The following is a 12,475-nucleotide window of genomic DNA, read 5'->3' on the forward strand; positions in this document are numbered from 1 at the left end:
ATCGCATTCCCCTAATCACCATACACTTCCATTGAGAAATTACAGATTCTATAAAAGTAATACAACTTTAATCCAGCAACGTTGCCGGCAAGTTGTTGCCAGCAAACCAAAAGGAAAAAAGAAATACTAAATACTATAGAAGTATCTAATGTTTATCTAACCATGCTGACATAACATTTCTCTCCTTTTTTTTTTTCTTTTTCTTTTTTGGCGTTTTCTCTTTTCGCCCATAGTAAAGCACGTATCAAAATGAGAAGTCAGCCATGACAAAAGCTACTGTTTAAGACTTCAAACCCATGTGGCATGAGGTGTACAAAGGGCCCCGCCACTCTAGTACCAAAACAGAGAACGTAATAGAGAAATACCAAGCTCAGAATAGAGAATTAAATAATTGACTAGAAGGTATGGAAAAGAGTCTAAACACAGCTCACTATGGAGGATCCAAATCTTTAGCAATTTAATTATGAGAAAACTTATTCAAATAAATAAATTTTGAAATGTCTAACCACCTATATGAACAGGTAAATGGAATCCACAACAATTAGCTTTAAAGCCAACCACTCTGCTGTCCAACAACCACCCATTTGGTTGTTTGAATTGAACCTAAGCTCAAACTCCGTAATTTTTGACTGGTCTGGGCCTAACAGCCTGAACCCTATTTTTTATATTCACAATGCAAATCTTAGAAAAATTCACCAAATCCTAGTGTTAAGGCTCGTGTTTACAATAGCGTATGTTTGACCGGCCATAGGCTTAAGACTTTGTCAGCGTTAATTTGGCGGTGGGGGCACTGCCGGTGAAACTTCACAATTCACACCTTAACTGACCCCTACCAAGAGCATATATACATATACATAATACACTGTACGTGTCTTGATCTACCTCGCACAATCTCCATTCCAATGAAGCTAATTCAATACCTTGGTGTCACTAAATCGTAATTTTGATCGAGTTGGAAAGTGTCACTAATTAACTGTCATTTTACTATGCTCTACATATTAATTTTAGCCTTTTTCGATTTGATTTCCTTATGGCCCTCCGTACTTATTATGATAGCATGCCAATTAGATATATCAAATTAATACAAGCAAGAAAGAAAACGTGTAAACCCTACTGCAAAAATGGTGGAACAACTTTTCTGAAGAGAAAACTCTGGTCTTTTGTATATATTGCTCGGGAATATTGGTCACATACGAGATTTATGCTTTGATAGAGATTAACAGGGCTTGCATATATAGATGGATTTTGACAACTATTAAACAGTTCATGAATTAGTCGTAAATATGTGAAAATAATTGCATTTCTCTATCGTTAAATGAGAATACATTGAGATTATGATATAAAGCACTAGGAGTGAAAATTCAATATATATATATATATATATGAAAATGAATGTTGGTCAAGAAGGGACCAACAGTAAAAAGGAAGAATAATTTACACCAATAATCCCAAGAAAAAAGAATACTTAGATTTGTAGTACTGAAGCTATTCTTTAAAGAACTTGTCCAACAAATAAGTAAACACTACGGAAAGACTTATTAGTTTATCTCATTCTCATGCTGGCCTCTTTATTATCCAATTTCTCAAAAAAATTCACAAGTCCTAATTTTAAAGTACACATTATTTGTTCATCTTTTTTTTAAGAGTAAATAAAATATGTAACTTCTAAATATTAAATTCCAAATCTTTTAAATTACGTATTAAACAACCCTTAGAAATTATTATCATGTTAATTGTGCATATGAAATATATGAATTGCAGAGTACGGAATGGGTGGTGAGGCATCAGCACAAGAAGATGTCTATAGCTATGGAATATTTGTGTTGGAGATGTTCACGAGAAAAAGACCCACTGACACAATGCTTAAAGATGGTTTCAACATTTATAACCATGTTAATATGGCATTGCCCGGAAAAACTTGTGCAAATTGTAGACCCAAATCTTCTCAAAAGACAAGTAAATGAATCAATAGTGGCAATGGAAGTAGATGACTACAACTATAATGATCACAATGATATTGAGGCAGCAGACGAAATAGTCCTTATTCAGAATCTAAGCCAGATGAATTCTAAAGTGCAAAAGTATCTACTTTCAATTTTCAAGATCAACATTGCTTGTTCATTAGAATCACCAAAAGAAAAAATGAATACGGAGGATATCACCAGGGAACTACATCGGATCAAAAATGCTTTTCTAGTGGTTGGAAGCCATGGATAAGGACCAAGAAAGGTAGGGTACTACAAATTTGATTTAGAAGTTCCACCAATGATAAACAATCCATAGAGTGACTAAAGTCTATCTTAAGTATATTGTATTTTGCCTTAACTTTCAAACCTTAAAGTTTCCAAATAATAGGTAGATGACCTACCAGCACTTTTCAGTGATTTATTACAACCAAAAACATTTACCTAAGGATTTCCACCTTATTTAAGTCCACAGCTAACCTTATAAGTGAATTCAAAAAATTTTTCCTAATGCTTTTAGAGTAAAATTTGTTTTGTTTCAATTTTCTAAATTTTCCAACGTAACAAATATACTCAACTTCTACTTTTGTAGGAAAATGGAGCTTTGTAAAGAAATGTTGAGATTGCAGAAAAAGTCTCCTTTGTAATACCCTTGTCGAGCATTTACTTGGCTGTTTGTGTGAGTATGTACGTATTTTGTTGGAATAAATCAAACCGACTTTTGACCTACATGTCTGAGACAATATATTTTCTTATGAACATGTATTTAAGCATATGATAATGGACCAAGATATATGAGAATAATGTAATTAGGAGCTATTATTTTCAAACCCTTCTTTTATTTTTTATTTTTCTATTTAACATAAGAGAGTAAGTGTAATATTTTGATATGAGATGAAACTTTATTAGATTTTGATTTAATGGTAATTTTGTAAGTGAAAAAATTGTGTAAAGAAATAAGAGTAAATGCACGTAGCATTCCTCATGAAAGTTAAGCATTTACAATTACTCTATAAAGCGGTCTTCGCGGTCATCATAACCAGTTAACCACGTGCAGTGTTAATAATTTGGCCGTATTTTTCTTATATTTTCTTATAAATTTAATAGGTTAATTATTAGATTTGTAGGGTCTACCATTGACTTATGTGCGATTCTCATAAGTTCATAAATCTAATAATTGATTTGTAAGAAAATATGAAAATAATATAGACTACAAAATATTGAAAATAATTATTTTCCTATAGGAAAGGTCTTTGGTGGGCCGTAGGCAGAATAATGTATATGTGAAATTGGGACCGGCATCGCGATCGGTACAGTTGGTGCCTTTTATTGCATTTGTTCGGATCGGTCCACGGCCACCTGTCCTCTGATATTAATTCATTTGTAAGACTTTTCTTTGTAAAACAGCAACCAGACATTTGAAAAAAAAAAAAAAAACGAAGGCTGGAGCCTGGAGGTCTATTTCTGTCAGATGGGAACGTTCGACGGGCCATAGACTTTCTTGCCAAAAGACTTTGTCAGCGTTAATTTGGCGGCCCAGGGGCACCGCCGGTGAAACTTCACAGTTCACACCCTAACTGACCCCTACCAAGAGCATATATACATACATAATACCCTGTACGTATCTTGCTCTACCTCGCACAATATCTCACAAATACTCTGCTTCCCTTTTCTCCATTTCCAATGAAGCTAATTCAATACGTTGGTGTCATTCTTCTCTTTTCTATAAGCCTACTATGCTTCCAACCTACCGCCGCTGCTGCTGCCGCTCCAACAAACGAGACAGATCGTTTGGGTTTGCTCAAATTCAAAGAAATGATACCCCATGACCCATTTAACATCTTCTCCTCTTGGAATGATTCTATCCACTTTTGCAAATGGCAGGGAATTACATGCGGCCGAAAGCATCAAAGAGTTACGGCCTTGGACCTGCGTGGCTATGCCTTCAGTGGATCCATATCACCTTACATTGGCAACCTCAGTTTTCTTAGGGTGGTCAACCTCTCAGACAACTTCTTGTTGGAAACTAAACAAATCAAAATGCAAGAGAGTTTTTTCTAAATGGTAGAAGTTATTAAGTTCTTTTAATTAATAAGGGCTTTTAATTTTTCTAAACTCATGTGTTTATTTAATTCTCAACTGAAGTCTTTTGGAGATGAGTTTTTGTTATTTATTACAATAAATAAGGAGAAGTAAAAGCCTTGTAAGTTAGTCTTTGAATGCCTCTATTTATAGGCTTCGTAAGATGTATTTTATATATAAGTGAAATACGAAGAAGATTTCCTCCACTCTTCTCTAGTCTAATTTTGTTATTTGTCTTCACTTTGGCCATCTACATTTCAGCGGTCTAAAGCTATTATCTTCATTTGGCATGGTGCATGGATTACCAGTGATCAAGCCACCAAGCAACGTTTGTGAAGGATGTATACTTGGCAAGCAGGCACGACTTCCTTTTCCCAGCAGCAAATCTTGGAGAGCAACATCACCATTGCAACTGGTTCATACCGACATATGTGGACCAATAGAGCCCATGTCCTTAGGAGGTAATAGATACTTTATTACCTTCATCGATGACTTTAGCAGAAAACTTTGGGTATATTTTCTTAAAGAAAAATCAGCTGCCTTTATTGTATTCAAGAACTTCAAAGCCCTTGTTGAAAATCAAAGTGGCCATAAGCTTGTAACTCTTCGTTCTGACCGAGGTGGAGAATACACCTCAAAAGAATTTGATAAGTATTGCAGGGAACAAGGCATAAAGCATCAGTTGACTACTGCTTACACACCACAGCAAAACGGGATTGCCGAAAGAAAGAATCGTACCATTCTTAATATGACCAGAACTATGCTCAAGGAGAAAGGGCTGCCAAAACAATTCTGGGCAGAAGCTGTGGCGTGCTCATCTTATCTACTCAATCGATGTCCTACCAAAAGTGTCAAGAATATGACACCTCAAGAGGCATGGAGCGGCCACACGCCAAGTGTTGCACACCTAAGAATCTTTGGGTGTGTTGCATATTCTCAAGTTCCCCAATCCAAGAGGAAGAAGTTTGATGATCATGGTGAAAAATGTATCTTTCTCGGATATAGTGAAGAGTCGAAAGCATACAAGCTCTACAACCCACTAACAAAGAAATTAGTGGTTAGTAGAGACATTATCTTTGATGAAGAAAGTGTGTGGAGCTGGAGCGATGAAGAGAAGGCCAAAGAACAACAAGTGTTAGAGGAGCCTGAAGAGCTCTCAACAGAAGCTCCACCAAGTACCCCACCATCTTCTCAGCCTACCACACCGTCCGCAGCACAGAGGGACTCTACATCTTCTATGGGAGGTAGCAGCAGCAGATCCTCCACAAATCAAAGTAAGATGAGAAGTCTCAGGGAAATCTATGAGCAAACAGAAGATGGAGAGACTAATCTTTTCTGCCTATATGCTGATCATGAGCCTCTTACCTTTCAAGAAGCCGTTGAAGAAGATTGTTGGAGATCCGCAATGGAGGAGGAGATACATGCTATTCAAAAGAATGACACTTGGGAGTTGACAACACTCCCATCAAACCATAAGGCTATTGGTGTCAAGTGGGTGTACAAGATCAAATGCACTGCAGAAGGTGAAGTTTCTCGATACAAGGCAAGACTTGTAGCTAAAGGCTACAAACAAAAGTATGGCATCGACTATGAAGAGGTCTTTGCACCAGTTGCGAGACTTGACACAGTAAGATTATTGATCGCACTTGCGGCTCATCACAATTGGAAGATATACCAACTTGATGTCAAGTCAGCTTTTCTTAATGGCATCCTTGAAGAAGAGGTGTATGTACAACAACCGGAAGGCTTCATAATGGAAGGAGAAGAAAGCAAGGTGTACCGCCTTAAGAAGGCATTATATGGCTTAAAGCAGGCACCAAGAGCTTGGAACGCACGCATTGATAATTACCTTCATCATAATGGCTTCACGAAATGTCCATATGAGCATGCTGTTTATATGAAGAAAAACCATCGTGGTGAATTTCTAATCATTTGCCTATATGTTGATGATCTCCTATATACAGGAAATAGTGGTGAAATGTTCAAGGAATTCAAGCAATCAATGTTTAAGGAGTTTGAGATGACAGACAACGGGTTGATGTCCTACTTCCTTGGTATTGAAGTGAAGCAACAACATGATGGAATTTTCATATCCCAAAAGAAGTACATGGGGGAGATTTTAGAGAAATTCAAGATGGATAGCTGCAACTCTGTAAATACCCCAGTTGAAACAAGCATAAAGCTGTCAAAAGAAGGAGATGGTCGAGTTATTGAACCAACTCTTTACAAGAGTTTGGTTGGAAGTCTGAGGTACTTGACGATCACAAGGCCATATATTGTCTATGGAGTTGGACTTGTGAGTCGATACATGGAGACACCAATGGAGACCCATTGGTTAGCTGCAAAAAGGATCCTAAGGTACATCAAAGGCACTCTGAATCTTGGCTTATTCTATGCCTATGGTGATGAAGCAAAATTAGTTGGTTATTCAGATAGTGATTGGGGATGTGACAAAGATGAAAGGAAAAGTACTACTGGGTATGTGTTCTATCTTAGTTCTACAGCATTTTCTTGGACATCCAAGAAACAAGAAATCGTAGCCTTGTCTACCTGTGAGGCGGAGTATGTGGCGGCTTCGTCTACTGTTTGTGAAGCTATATGGCTAAGGAATTTCTTGAAGGAACTGGAACATCCACAAGAAGAACCGACTGTGATTTACGTGGATAACCAATCAGCTATAAAGTTAGCAAAGAATCCAGTGCAACATGGAAGGAGTAAACACATTGACACTAGGTTCCACTTTCTTAGAGACCATGTCAAGCGGAAGACAATAGAGCTTCAGTATTGCCACACCACTGAACAAGTAGCAGATATATTTACTAAGCCATTATCAGGTGCAATTTTCATGAGGCTAAGAGACATGCTTGGCATGAGGAGGTTTTGATTTGAGGGGGCGTGTTGGAAACTAAACAAATCAAAACGCAAGAGAGTTTTTTTTAAATGGTAGAAGTTATTAAGTTCTTTTAATTCATAAGGGCTTTTAATTTTTCTAAACTCATGTGTTTATTTAATTCTCAACTGAAGTCTTTTGGAGATGAGTTTTTGTTATTTATTACAATAAATAAGGAGAAGTAAAAGCCTTGTAAGTTAGTCTTTGAATGCCTCTATTTATAGGCTTCGTTAGATGTATTTTATATATAAGTGAAATACGAAGAAGATTTCCTCCACTCTTCTCTAGTCTAATTTTGTTATTTGTCTTTAGTAATAAAAGAGAGAGAGAGAGAGAGAAATAGAAAGGTAACTAGTTTGTAAACTAGTATTTTATCCTTCACTTCTTACACGGCGAAATTCCACAACAAGTTACTCATTTGCTCCGGCTGCAAAATCTCAGTCTTAGCATCAACTTACTAACGGGGAAAATTCCAAGCAACTTCACCAATTGTCCTGAACTCAGATTCTTGGACTTCAGAAGGAATAATCTTACTGGGAATATTCCTGTTGAACTTGGCTCTTTAAAGAGGCTTGTGTGGCTTGACGTTTCCACAAATCATTTGACGGGAGGCATCCCACCTTCTCTGGGAAATGTTTCTTCACTCCAAGTAGTTGACTTTTCGCTTAATTATTTCGTAGGAAATATTCCAGATGAAATGGGTCATTTGCGAAGGTTAGTTTACTTCGGAGTAGTGGAAAATAATCTGTCTGGTATGTTCCCTTATTCCCTTTACAATATATCAACATTGAAGGGCATTGAAGCATCAGGTAACCGATTTAATGGCACTCTTCCAGCCAACATAGGCCTCACTCTCCGTAATCTACGAATTTTGTCCACCAATGATAACGAATTCTCCGGTCCAATCCCAATTTCACTATCCAATGCTTCCCAGCTTAACTTTATTGATCTCTCTAGAAACAATTTCGTGGGACAAGTTCCCACTGATCTAGGAAACCTACTAAATCTCGCTGTTTTAGGTGTTGGTGGAAATAATCTTGGAATTAATTCAGCCAAGGACTTGGATTTCTTAACATCTTTGCAAAACTGCACCAAACTGGAAACCCTAGATTTTTCTCTTAACAATTTTGGAGGTAGTTTACCGAATTCTATAGGAAATTTGTGAAAGGAACTCAGTATTTTATATATGAGTGGCACTCAAATATCTGGAATTATTCCTGCAACATTAGAGAATCTTATCAACTTACGTGCCCTTAGAATGCGGCGAAACCTATTCATAGGCACCATTCCCACTAATTTTTGGAAGTTACAAAAGCTGCAAGGATTGTATTTAGATGGAAACAAATTGTCAGGATACATTCCATCCTCTCTAGGCAATCTCACTCAATTGGTTGAACTTGTCCTATCACAGAACAAATTGGAAGGAAGCATTCCATCAAGTTTTGGGAACTTCAAAAATTTGCAGCTCTTAAATATTTCAGAAAATAACCTTAGTGGAACCATACCCAAAACAAGTCTTTCTTCCCAATTACTAGGACTCTTCTTATCACATAACTCATTAACGGGAATCTTACCTATGGAAGTAGGCAATTTGAAAAATATTGTGGATCTGGATATCTCTGAAAACAATTTTTTTGGTGAGATTCCTACAACCATTGGAGATTGTTGGAGTTTGCAGAGCGTTTCCTTGAAGGGTAATTCATTTGACGGAAATTTACCTCCATCACTAGCTTTCTTGAAAGACCTCCATTATGCAGATCTTTCACGAAACAATTTCTCAGGACTAATTCCTAAAGATCTACAAAATGTTTCAGTTCTACTATATTTGAATCTTTCATTTAATAACTTGGTGGGTGAGGTACCAACAGTGGGAGTCTTTCGAAATGCAAGTGGAATATCAGTGATTGGAAATAAAAAGCTATGTGGAGGTATCCCAGAACTGCAACTACAAGCATGCGATGTCAAAGTTATGAATTAAGGAAAATCCCATACATTCAAATTAACAGCCATAGTCGTTAGTGGGGTTTTATTTTTCATCATATTTTCATCCTTTATAGCCCTTTATAGGAGGAGAAAATCAAAAAAAGAATCATCATCTACACTCCCAAAAACCAACCAACTTTCAAATGTTTCATACAAGGAGCTTTATCAAACGACTGATAGATTTTCTCCTAACAATTTAATTGGATATGGTAGTTTTGGCTTTGTATATAAAGGAATTCTTGATCAAGAAAAAATGATAGTTGCTGTAAAAGTATTGAATCTTCAACAGAAAGGAGCTTCCAAGAGTTTTATGGCTGAATGTAATGCCTTAAGAAATATACGGCATTGAAATCTCGTGAGGATCTTAACTTGTTGCTCAAGCGTGGACTATAGGGGCAATGAATTCAAAGCACTAGTCTACGAATTCATAGCAAATGGAAGCTTAGACAAGTGGCTGCATCATGATAGAGACAACGAAAGTCCACCAAGATATTTGAATCTCCTTCAAAGATTAAATATTGCAATTGATGTAGCTTCTGCACTACAGTATCTTCATGATCATTGTGAAACACCAATCATTCATTGTGATTTGAAGCCAAGCAATGTTCTTCTTGACGATGACATGATTGCTAAAGTAGGTGATTTTGGTTTGGCAAGGATCCTCTCTACAACAAATGATGATTCTCAAAATCAAACTAGCATAGTTGGAATAAAGGGTACTATTGGCTACGTTGCTCTAGGTACATAACTACTTCGATCCTAAATCCTCTAAATCGTGATTTTGATCAAGCTAAAAAGTATAACTAGTTGTCTTTTTACTATGCTCTACATATTCATTTTTGCCTTGTCGATAATATTTCCTTAAGGCTCTCCATACTTATTCTGATAGCATGCATGTCCATTAGATATATCAAATTAATATGTCGACTAATTAATAAGAAGGAGAACATGTAAAACTGGTGAGAACAACTTTTATAAAAATAAAATTGGTCTTTGGTGTACATATTGCTCGAAAATACTGGTCACATATGATATTTAGGCTTTTGATAAAGATTAATAGGGCGTGCATATATATATATAAAAAGATATGGCATAGTTGTGTTAGACCAAACAATATGTGGATTATTTTAATTGAAATATGGGATAAATTACAGGTACAAAGTTCAAACTTAAAATTTTACTTTGATATTATTTTAAATTATTATTTATTCCAAAAATTTAATTTGATAAGAAATTGTGAATTTAAGTGTTTAAATTAATATTTTAACATAAACAAATAAGTGAAAACGAAGCAAAGACGATGATAATTAGTTGATATGATTCTAATACTGGCCTATTTTATTATCCAATATCCCAAAAAACTTCACGAGTTCTAATTGTAAAATATAGACTATTTTTCACATTATTTTCTAAGACTAAATAGAATATGTAACTTCTAAATATAAAATCCCAACTCTTTTAAATTATGTATTAAACCGCTATTTGAAATCATTACCATATTAACTTTGCGTGTGAAATATATGAATTGCAGAGTATGGAATGGGTGGTGAGGCATCAGCACAAGGAGATGTCTATAGCTATGGGATTTTTTTGTTGGAGATGTTCACAGGAAAGAGACCCACTGACAAAATGTTTAAAGATGGTTTCAACCTTCAAAAGTTTGTTAACATGGCATTACCAGAAAAACTTGTGCAAATTGTGGACCCAAATCTACTCAAAAGAGAAGTAAATGAATTGGTAGTGGCAATAGAAGAAGATGGCTACAACTACAATGATCAAATTGATATTGAGGCAGTAGAAGAAAGTGTCCATATTGAGAACCTAAGCCAGATAACTTCTAATGTGCAGAAGTGTCTACTTTCAATTTTCAAATCAGCATTACTTGTTCACTAGAATCACCAAAAGAAAGAATGAACATGGGAAATGTCACGAAGGAACTACATCGGATCAAAAATGCCTTTCTAGAGGTTGGAAGCCATGGATAAGGACCGAGTAAGGTAAGGTAAGGTACCAAAACTTTGATTTAGAAGTTCAGCCGCTGATAGACAATCCATAGAGTGACTAAAGTTTTGGCCATAAATTTCAAACCTTAAAGTTTCCAAATATTTCATTCAAATCACAAGCACAAGAACTTCATAGGTAGATGACCTGCCAGCACAAGTAGACTTTACAATAATCTTATTAGGATCAAAACATTCACCTAAGGGTTTCCACCTTATTTATGTCCATAGGTAATCTTATATATAAGTGAATTCGATTTTTTTCCCCTTCTAATGTTTTCAGAGCAAACGTTGTTTTTGTTTCTTGTATCTTAAAATTTTCCAAATTTTCCAACATGGCAAGTATACTCAACTTCCACTTTTGTAGGAAAATGGAGCTAGCTTTGCAAAGAAATGATCAGATTGCAGAAAAGTTTCCTCTGTAATGACCCCATGGAGCATTGGCTTGGCTGTTTGTGCGAGTATGCATTTTGTTGGAATAAATCAAACCTACTTTTGATGATCTACATGTTTAAGACTATAAATTTTCTTACAAACATTTGTATTTAAGCATATGGTAATACACCAAAATATATGAGAATAATGTCGGGAGCTATTATTTTCTGAGCCCAATTCTTTTTACTCTTTCATTGTGCAACCTCAAATGACTTCCACTTCCTAAAACAAAATATCACTCAAATCTTTTCTCGAGCAGCACGCGTGCAAATACGCAACATGTGCAACTTAAGCCTAGAAAATGTGGCATGTGTTAAAACCACGTGGCCACATTAACACCCATTGGAGGGGAAGATTTGGTAGAATACTACGGGGAGCATTTTCAAGAGGGGCGTAATTTCTTTAAAAGCACCCAGTTATTCAACTACTTTGCATGGTCTTAAGAGGGATTGACATGTTCAAAATTTTCTATTGGCCTCAAAAGTTTTGGAGGCTGATGATTATTCTCACAAAATTCATTGAGTGAAGCATCAACCAACTGATGATTTAACTCCTGTTTAGCAAGTTCAAGTTGCAAGTGAAATATATATTTTGTAAAATGTGTGAGATATAATTATTATTTGAGTCTCTGCTGTAAATCCGTAATATTTGCAGATTAGGCCGGCCAAAGACGTTGTCAACGTTAATTTAATTAGCAGGCCAGGTGCAAGGGGGGTTTTGCCGGTGTGTGTCAAGGACTCTAGAACTTGTGTTTTGAAAACAATTTACCCCTACATATATAATACTCTGTATCTTGCTCTGCCGAGCACAATATTTCACAAATACTTTGCTTCCCTTCTCTCCATTCCGATGAAGCTAATTCATCACCGCAACTTTCGTGCACTATGCACTACATACCTTGGTGTCATTCTTCTCTTTTTCTATGAGCCTACTGTTCTTGTGACCTATCTCTGTTGCTGCTGCTGCTGCTCCAACCAACGAGACAGATCGTTTGGGTTTGCTCAAATTCAGAGAAATGATAACAAGTGACCCATTTAACATCTTCACCTCTTGGAATTATTCCATGCACTTCTGCGGGTGGCATGGAATTACATGGGCCGCAAAGAGTTACGGCCTTGGAC

The 12,475-nt window shown here is 36.2% G+C and overlaps 1 pseudogene; it reads left to right on the plus strand.

Annotated features, from left to right (window-relative positions):
• The first annotated feature begins 3,647 nt into the window (after positions 1-3,647).
• On the plus strand, positions 3,648-10,904 carry LOC132169766 (probable LRR receptor-like serine/threonine-protein kinase At3g47570; annotated as a pseudogene).
• Positions 10,905-12,475: the final 1,571 nt, after the last annotated feature.

The sequence above is a fragment of the Corylus avellana genome, chromosome ca2 (genome assembly GCF_901000735.1).
Source record: "Corylus avellana chromosome ca2, CavTom2PMs-1.0".
NCBI lineage: Eukaryota > Viridiplantae > Streptophyta > Magnoliopsida > Fagales > Betulaceae > Corylus > Corylus avellana.